The 9449-nt window shown below is 40.8% G+C and overlaps 1 long non-coding RNA gene across 1 annotated transcript in view; it reads left to right on the forward strand.

The window, feature by feature from the left end:
* LOC107181714 overlaps window positions 1-7654 on the forward strand; it is a 17933-nt gene extending 10279 nt beyond the window's left edge. Inside the window, exons 2-3 of the long non-coding RNA XR_001512415.1 lie at window positions 4738-4836; window positions 5138-7654. This is a non-coding gene — a long non-coding RNA (uncharacterized LOC107181714). The remainder of the gene's footprint in view (window positions 1-4737; window positions 4837-5137) is intronic.
* The last annotated feature ends 1795 nt before the right edge of the window (window positions 7655-9449 follow it).

The raw sequence follows: 9449 nt of genomic DNA on the forward strand, positions 1-9449 counted from the left end.
CTGGGGGGGGGGATCGTATCTGGTTACAAAGATTCCTGATTTCACAGAATTATTTGGAATTTATGTGCCAGATTGGTGACCTCACATGCCATAATGGTACAGGCAGCAAGCCCTTCTATGTAGAGAAATTTGATTATACAAGGTGGGGATGAGGGCATGAGGGGGGGGTAGGGGGTAACGTGGGGATAAGGACACATATGTAATATCTTAATCAATAAAAAATATATTTAAAAAAAAGAAAGTTTTTACTGATGTGCTTAAAAACATATCCAATGGACACGGACAAGGTGGGGATGAGGGCATGAGGGGGGGGTAGGGGGTAACGTGGGGATAAGGACACATATGTAATATCTTAATCAATAAAAAATATATTTAAAAAAAAGAAAGTTTTTACTGATGTGCTTAAAAACAAGACTGACTCAGTTTAGCCTGTTGTTTTTTCCCTTTCCTTTATCATGGTTTGTAGGTTTTTGCTTAATTTCTACAGACTCTATTATATAACAAAAATGTTCCAGATTGTGCCTTAAATTGCAACAAGGCTCTCAGAGTCTTAAAAGGACATAGAGATGTTACTCCTAGAAAGTAAGTCATTTTCTCTGTGAAAGGCGATATAACACTGCCCATATAGCATTGGGCTTTTCTGTGTCTAAAGGTAGTGAGAGGATTTTTCTGAACTTTTGGGCATTCCCCTGGATCTTTTATAACAGATTCTAGTGATATCTATCCTTTTATTTTTTAATACAAGAGTTTTAGCTGTCACCAGAAATCAGTTCCAAATCTTTATAGCTCCAAAGTGGGGAGAAAAAAAAAGGAACCACTTTGCCTACAGACCCCGGGAATTGTTGAGACCGTGAGGAAGGAAGCGCGTTGGGCCTCTGGGGGACTAGACTTGGGACAAGAACCTCAGGGCAGAAACTGTTTTTCTCTCTGGGGCTACATGGGCTCTTGGCTCCCATTCACTCTGAGCAGCACAGTTGTTCTTCCCTCTTTGCTGGCTGGCCCTTTCCTATAGATCAGAGCATGCAGGGGTGCTTGCAGCTAGACCAGAATAGACCCTCTTCATTCCAATTTCTAATTTCAAGGGGGAACAAATTGAGTCTCACTTTGCGTTGCGTGTCCAGCTTTGGCCAAAACAGGAGTTTGGAGTCCCGTAGTACAAATGTAACTTGACATGGGGTTGAGGACCAATAGTGCTAAAAAAAAAAAAGAGTTGCCACGGGCTAGGCAGCAACTCCAGAAGAGTGGCATCTTATACAGTCTTGCCTCCGCCCCCCCAAAGAGTACATACATTAAATTGATCCTTCTCATGACTTTGATGAACATTCAAGTTATATTCTTTTCTTTCTTGTTTCCTTATCTCTAACATCTGAATTTTTTTTTTAAATCTTTAAAAAATTATACTTATTTCCCTAGCTGGTTTGGCTCAGTGGACAGAACCTTGGCCTGCGGACTGAAGGGTTCCAGGTTCAGTTCCAGCCAAGGGCACATACCTTGGTTGCAGCCTTGATCAGTGTGCATGCGGGAAACAACTAATCGATATCTCTCTCTCATATTGATGTTTCTCCCTGTGTGTCTCTCCCCCTCCCTTCTACTCTCTCTAAAAGTCAATGGAAAAACGTCCTTGGATGAGGATTAACAACAACAAAATTATACTTACTGAATGCTGGTTTCATAGTAGATGGTGAATGAATAAAAGCTATCAAGTTTTATATTTCTATTCTTAGTGTTCCCCAGTCTACCTTTTAAACTATTTCTCTTTCTCTTTGTAAAACAAAGTTGCTGTTTAGGCAGTTTGGTGTACTGGAAAGGGAACTATATAGCACCAAATGCCTCCATCCTAGTTCCAGTTTCAAACCATTTATTTGCTGGGCAGTCTTGAGCAAATTATGACCTCTCTTAGTCTGTTTGCTCCACTAGTAATATGGAGATTATCATAACAGCTCTTTTGAGCAGTGTCATTGTGAAGAAAAAAAGAGAGAACATATACAAACATATGATAGCTTTCTTCCCCTATGAAAGAAAGATTTCTGATCCCCTATTCTAAGTAGAGTAGTTACTATTTTTAAATGCTTATTTTTAGTAACTGCCACTACCATTTCCTCTAAGAATAGGGTTCCTCTTAAAGCATTTCTAAAGTATGCAGGCTGGAAAATGGTGAATTTTTTTAATGACAAATACTATCTTGGGGACAATTTCATAGCATCTAAAATCTGATGACTTCCTTGGATACTTAGGAGATATAGCTGGAATGTCCTGACGGAAAACTGAAAAATAGCTTGACCCAGTGAAATAAGATCGAGCACATAGTCTAATCTGATGCTGGTTTTGTTCCACCTCTACCTCAAGTGTGCTCTAAAGGAACTACCATCAGTGAGGTGAATAGTTATCTCTAAAATAACACATCTATTTTTTTAAAAATATATTTTATTGATTTTTTACAGAGAGGAAGGAAGAGAGAGAGAAAGTTAGAAACATCGATGAGAAAGAAACATCAATCAGCTGCCTCCTGCACATCTCCCACTAGGGATGTGCCCGCAACCAAGGTACATGCCCTTGACCGGAATCGAACCTGGGACCTTTCAGTCCGCAGGCCGATGCTCTATCCACTGAGCCAAACCGGTTTCGGCAACATATCTATTTTTTTAAATCCTTAACCAAGAGGACGGAAGGGGCAGAGAGTGAGAGAGAAACATCGATCTGTTGCCTCTATATGGGTCCTGACTGGGGATGGAACCCACTTCCTAGGTATGTGCCATGATGGGAATTGAACCCACCACCTTTTAGTGTACAGGATGATGCTCCAACCAACTGAGCCACCTGGCCAGGGATCTAACATAACATCTTTATTGGCTGTCTCTATCCTGGTAATTTGTAGCTGTTGAGTGATTGTTGCATAGCTATTCAATGTTTAGTATGCAAAGGCTCAGGACAGACATGTTAAACAAAGTAGTTGGTTTTATTGGCAATAAAGCAGAAAAGGAACACTAAAATGGAAATCAGAGAAAAGTTTTAAAAGATAGGGGCTGGGAAGTAAGTACAAATCTGGGGAAGAGAAACATCTGGCTTATAAAGATTGTAGGAATGATTACTTTGCTGAATGATTACATTACTGAATAACAGATTGTGGGTGAATAAAATTGAAACTATCTAAAAGAAAGGAGAGTGGAAGGATGTGAACCAGGAATAACTTAAAATCCAATAAAGACAATTATGACATGATATAGAATTTCAGCCACTGACTGCAAGATGCTTTATTAATATTTCAAATGATAGAAATATTTGGCTTACCATCTCAGAGTTATGAAAAGAAACAAAAGTTAATCAAAGCAATATTCCTGTCACGTGACCTTGGTGATAGCCAGTGAGGACAATAGGAAGAGGAAGGGTATTACTGGTGAACTTTTCATACAAAATCAGCCTGCCTTGTGCTTATACTTTAGCATCTGCTCCATAGCAGTGTCATTGCCCATATTTGCTGTTCTTTCTCTTCTTCTGCAAGTCAAACTTGAAAACCAGTTAAATTTCTAACTGGTCTCTTAATCTCCAGTTCCTGACTCTTAACTCAGTGATTCTTCCCAAATTAATTTAAATAGTAGCCACATCCCACTTGAAATGTACATATACACATTGCACAAAAATGCATAGATAATGGAACACATAATTTCCTTGTGCTTTTTAGGAAGGTGATTTAGTTGAGTTTTTGTTTCCTGTCTGTAGTATTATGAATTGCTTTTATAAACTGTTAGATGAAAAAGGACAAATGAGCTCTCCATATAATAATCTCACTCAATGTGTGTGTGTTTTTAAATCTGTGATTCTGACAGGTTTCATATGAGCAGGCTTTCTGAATAGCCATTTTAAAAATTAAGTGAAAACTCATTAGTGGCAAATTACACACAATGACTTTAAGCCCCAGGAGCTTTCTCTATGTACATATTAGTCATTTGTTCTTAGTTTATTGTAAATACTAGAGGTCCGGTGCACGAAATTCATGCACTCAGGGGTCCCTCAGCCTGGCCTACGCCATCTCATAGTCTGGGAGCCCTCGGGGGATGGCCAACTGACAGCTTAGGCCCGCTCCTCGTGGGGAGTGGGCCTAAGCCGGCAGTCGGACATCCTCAGTGCTGTCGCTGAGACGGGAGAGGCTCCTGCCACCGAGGCTGCGCTCACCAGCCATGAGCCTAGCTTCTGGCTGAGTGGCGCTTTCCCTGTGGGAGCGCACTGACCACCAGGGGGCAGCTCCTGTGTTGAGCATCTGTCCCCTGGTGGTCAGTTTGTGTCATACCGACCAGTCGTTCTGCTATTTGGTTGATTTGCATATTAGCCTTTTATCACATAGGACTAGAGGCCTGATGCATCAAATTCGTGCAAGAGTGGGCCTTCCTTCCCCCGGCTACCGGCACCAGCTTCCCTCTGGTACCCAGGACCTGAGCTTCCCTCCAGCCACCTGCAGGCACCTGGGACCTGGGCTTCCCTCTGGCCTGGCTTTGTCCAGAATGACATCCGGTCCAATTAGCATATTACTCTTTTGTTATTAGAGATAGCTGCTTAAGTGCATTATAAAAAACCAAAAAACTGAATTATATTTGTTGTAAAATTGATAAAGTGCCTCAAATTTTAACACTTTGACATTTCAAAGCACATATAATAATTTTGTAATATCTGGTAACTGATGAGATTGTAGATTTCTGGTTAGCTTGACCCATTGTTTTATCCCTTTGCCCCCTTTCTCTGTAGATCTGAACAGAATTAAGAAGAAAGTACTTCCACAGTCATAGCCGATGAAGATCCCCCGATAAATCAATCAGGAGTTTTGGCCTGCCCTCCAAAGAAAAGGTAACTGCTCTTCCAACATAGCACAGCTGTAAAGTGTGATGCTTCCGACTATAATAGAGCAAGTCTTACCAAAGAATGAGACTTTTTAAATATAAAGTATCGGAGTAAGATTTCAAATTTTAAGCATAACTCTGAATATGATCTTACTAACATGAAATGACAGTGAATTTAAGAGTACGATATTACTAGGTGTTTGTCAAAATGAAAACTGCTCACTACTACCTCCCTTCCATTCTTTAAAATTATAGGGAGACTTTGGAGATAGGAACTGGCACCCCAATAAATCCATATTTTTTCTTAGGACGTTGTACTATATATGCTCCTGTGTTTTTGTCCAGCTCTACCTTCCCCAGCTCCTGTTTTCTCTCCACAAGTAACATAGACCTAGCTGCTCAGGGCTGGTAAGGTCCTAAGCAAATTGTAAACAGGCATACTTCCTGGGCCCAGTACCTTTGCCCAGCCGCCAGATGGCTCTGTGCTCATTTCAAAAACAGCAGACATCATTAGTTGTTTCTTACTACATGTTTGCCATTGTGCATTCACTATTTGGGGAGGAGGGATGGTAAGTTTCACATAATGGAAAAAGAGGAAAATATTCTGGAGAAATGCTTTATGTGTGTCCCATAGATTCTTTTAATTTTGTGTTCTATTTTAAACTTTGTAGACACTGGTTAAAAAAAAAAGTAACTTTAAGCTTTCAACTAAATGAACCACTTGGTGAAGTTACAAAAACCTCATCTGTAGAGATCCTGCACAGTCAAGCCTCTGTGGGCTCCCTCTCCCTTGCCTGGCCAAGGTCCTTCTGCCACACCGCAGCTGGGCAGTGTGGTGCCAGGTGTGGAAAGCTATCAAATCGAATGAACTTTTTCCTGGAGAAATTTTTATTAAAAAAAGAAAAGATTCATCCTTCCATGTCCTAAAAGCAGAGAGGGGGCTTACATGTTAAGATGAGGTTTAACACAAGTTATTGAAGGATAAAACGGAGCAGAATCCAAACAGGAGAGATCAAAGGATGTTTAGCTTTTGAAATTGATCAGTTTACATATTTAGGCAACAAATGCAATGCCTCAGTCAGGTTGCAACTATTATAAAGATGGAAACATTTTGGGCAACATGCACATTCATCTGCAAAGATAACAATTTCAGACAGAAACAGGAGTGTCAGGAAAGGTGTGACAGTTCTGGTTGGATATTTAGAAGAACACAGTACTGGTCAGCTCTGAAGTCTCCACCCTCAAAATAGGTCCTTACACTTTTCTGGCCTAAAGCTGATCGGGCAGCAGCGCATAGTATCCTTCCATGGTCGTCCAGGTCATCACGAAGATGACCCTCGTGGTGGGATGCCTGGGCAGTGCCAGAGAAGAGAGAAGCAGCGCTTTCCTAAATGGTGGTCAGCAGCCGGAAGTGGTGAGAGTTGGGGGGAAGGTAGGGAGGAAACATTTGACAGAAATGCCAGAGGAGCACTTTAGTCCCTAACTGTTTATTTAGCTTCTAAATGCAGAGGGATTGTCTTTGAGAAGGAAAATAGTAGGTGATTTCCACAGACTACAATTATGATATCCTTTTTTTTAATACTATTCTGATGAAAAGATTAACATGATACTAGGAAGTCAGTGACAAGGGACAGGGGAAAAAGAAGTGTTACAAGCTCATGTCTGCAGGGACCAAACAGGTAGAAGAATGAAATGGGCCAGGTGGACCTGGGAAACTATCACATGTCCAATCTAAAGGGCAGCCCCTTTTCAGTGCCAGCTGATTGTAAGCCCAGTATTCATTCAGCAAATAATTACTGCATGTCTACCATGTGTTGTGCTCTTCTGGGCACTGGGAATTAAGTAGGAAATCAAAGGGACAAAAGTCCCTGCCATTGTGACACCTTTTAATGGAAGGAAACAGATAATAGATAGCAAATGCAATCAATAAGTACATTTTTCATTATACTAGATGATGATGACTGGTTAGAAATAGCAGGTCAGGATAAGGAAAATCAGGAGTGCTGATGAGGGGTGGGCTTACAGTTTTAAGTAAGGATGGTCAGGGTTGGATTTTTTGAGGTGAGATTTTAGTATTGACTGTGAAGGAGTGAAGCACTGAGATTTCTGGAGATACAGTGAACATTCAGTGCAAAGGCCTAAAGTAGAGCCTGCTTGGGTTGTCCAAGCAACGGAAAGGAGAAGGCCAGAGCTGAGTGAGCAGGCAGGAGAGTGGGAGGAGACACAGGCAGACAGGCACAAGACCTGTGTACGCCGCCTCATAGGCCATGCAGGCCGTGGCTTGTACTTTGGGAGAAGTAGGAGGCCACTGGAATGTGAGTACCGGAGTGACTTGATCTGACTTCTGTTTGAATGAAACCATTGGGGGGTACTATATTGAGGTAGGGTGCAGGGGGAAAGGATAAAAACACTAAGACCAGTTAATCAGCGGTTAACCCAGGCAAGAGATGATGTTGCCAGACCTTCCAGGTATTTAAAGGAACTGGAATCTTGACCTTAATGATTTTCCTTGAGTTTTTCTATGTTAGCAACTAATTTAAGAAAAGCAAACAGTTTGAGTCAACCTAAATAAGTCTATGATTCTGCCATGTGTTGACAATTTGCTACCTTGGGTGTAGAAGTGGAGGGATTCAGAGTAAGCTGAGGACTCTGGGCCCAGCTAACTTGGGGAGGGTAAGATTTGATTTGAAGCTCACATGAAAGCTTGACTTTGATTTGCACATGAAACTGAAGGAAGGGAAAGATAATGGCCCGCAACTATTCACAACACCCAAAAAGTAGAAACAGCCCAAATGTCCATCAGCTGATGAATGGATAAAAAAATAAAAAACATGGGATATGCACACAGTGGAATATTATTCATCTGGAAGAGAAAGAAAGTATTGAGCCTCAAAGGCATTATGCTAACTGAAAGAAGCCAGAAACAAAAGTTCACATATTGTATGATGCAGAAAATCCAAAGTAGGCAAAACTTTTGAGACAGAAGACAGATGTGTCTTCTAGGGGTTGGGGGGAGGGATGGGAGATGGGGAGTGACTGCTTACTGGGTACAGGGTTTCCTTTTGGGGTGATGAAAGTGCTCTGGAACCAGATAATGATAATGGATGCATCACATTGTGAATATACTAATTGTCACTAAGTGTACACTTTAAAATTGTTAAAATGGTAAATTTTATGTTAAGTGAATTTTATCTCAAGTTTTTAAAAGGGCATATGGGAAAACATTGTAAAGATATGTATTTTGTGTCTTTTTAGCCAGAGTGGAATCCTTGTAATTGGGAGTGAAGGGTGATAACGCTATAAAAAGGATGTTTGGCCGGATAGGGAAAGGTGTTGACTGCCAGGCCAAGGAGTTTAGAATCTCTGCTTTTGGCAGCAGTGAAATACGCACTCCACAGGAGGAAAGCAACCAAAGGGGTTGGTGCCTGGGAATCCCAGCCTCTGGGTTTCAGAGGAAAGCAAATGGCCCCTGGTTTCACCAGTCTGTAATATTGCTACTCAAGTGATTGAATTTTGTGACAATCTCACAAAAGTCTCAAACAAAATTAGAATTTCTTCTTCTTTTAAAAAATATTCTGGTTAGCCCTGGCCGGTTTGGCTCAGTGGATAGAGGGCCTGCCTATAGACTGAAGAGTCCTGGGTTCCATTCCTGTCAAGGGCACATGGCCAGATTGCAGGCTCAATCCCCAATAGGGGATGTGAAGAAGGCAGCCGATCAATGATTCTCATCATTGATGTTTCTATCTCACTCTCCCTCTCCCTTCCTCTCTGAAATCAATAAAAATATATTTAAAAAAATATTCTGGTTATAAAAGTTTGTCATTAAGCAAAATTAGATAACTATGTGAGGTGATGGATGTGTCAGCTAATTGTATATGTATATAAAATCACCACATTGTACACTTTAAATTTACACAATGTTATATGTCAATTATATTTCAATAAAGCTAGAAAAATGTAAGTATTACATAAATATGTATGTTAATAAAAAGCCCCTTGAATTACATTCTTTCACTTTCTGCTCCCCATAAACCCAAAGTTATCTGGACTGTTTTCTATGGACAGAGTTATCATTATCATAATTATTGCTTTTTCACAAAAATTGACATATACACTGAGTGGCCAGATTATTATGACCACCTGACATTTGTAGACAAATTAGCCATAATGACGTTCTGAAGTTGCTAGAGGGCCAGACCATTATAAATAGGGAAGCAGGTTGTTTACCACGACAGTAGAAGTGATTTTTTTCTGAAAATATGGGTAAACAACGCGATGTAACAGCCTTTGAACATGGAATACACACACACACACACACACACACACACACACTGAGTGGCCAGATTATTATGACCACTTGACGTTTGTAGGCAAATTAGCCGTACACTGCATCATATGGGATATGGAAGCCGAAGGCCTGTTCGAACACATTTGCTGTCTGCAGTTACCAAGATAAAACGTCTCCAAGATACCAAGATAATTCACACTGGAACACAAGGATTGGACAGTCGAGCATTGGAAAAAAGTCATGTGGTCCATTGAATCACGTTTCCAGTTGCATCATGCAGGTGGCAGAGTGAGAATTTGGCAGAAACAGCATGAAAGCATGCACCGCACATG

Source organism: Myotis davidii, unplaced genomic scaffold (assembly GCF_000327345.1).
Source record: "Myotis davidii unplaced genomic scaffold, ASM32734v1 scaffold189, whole genome shotgun sequence".
In the NCBI taxonomy this organism is placed as follows: domain Eukaryota; kingdom Metazoa; phylum Chordata; class Mammalia; order Chiroptera; family Vespertilionidae; genus Myotis; species Myotis davidii.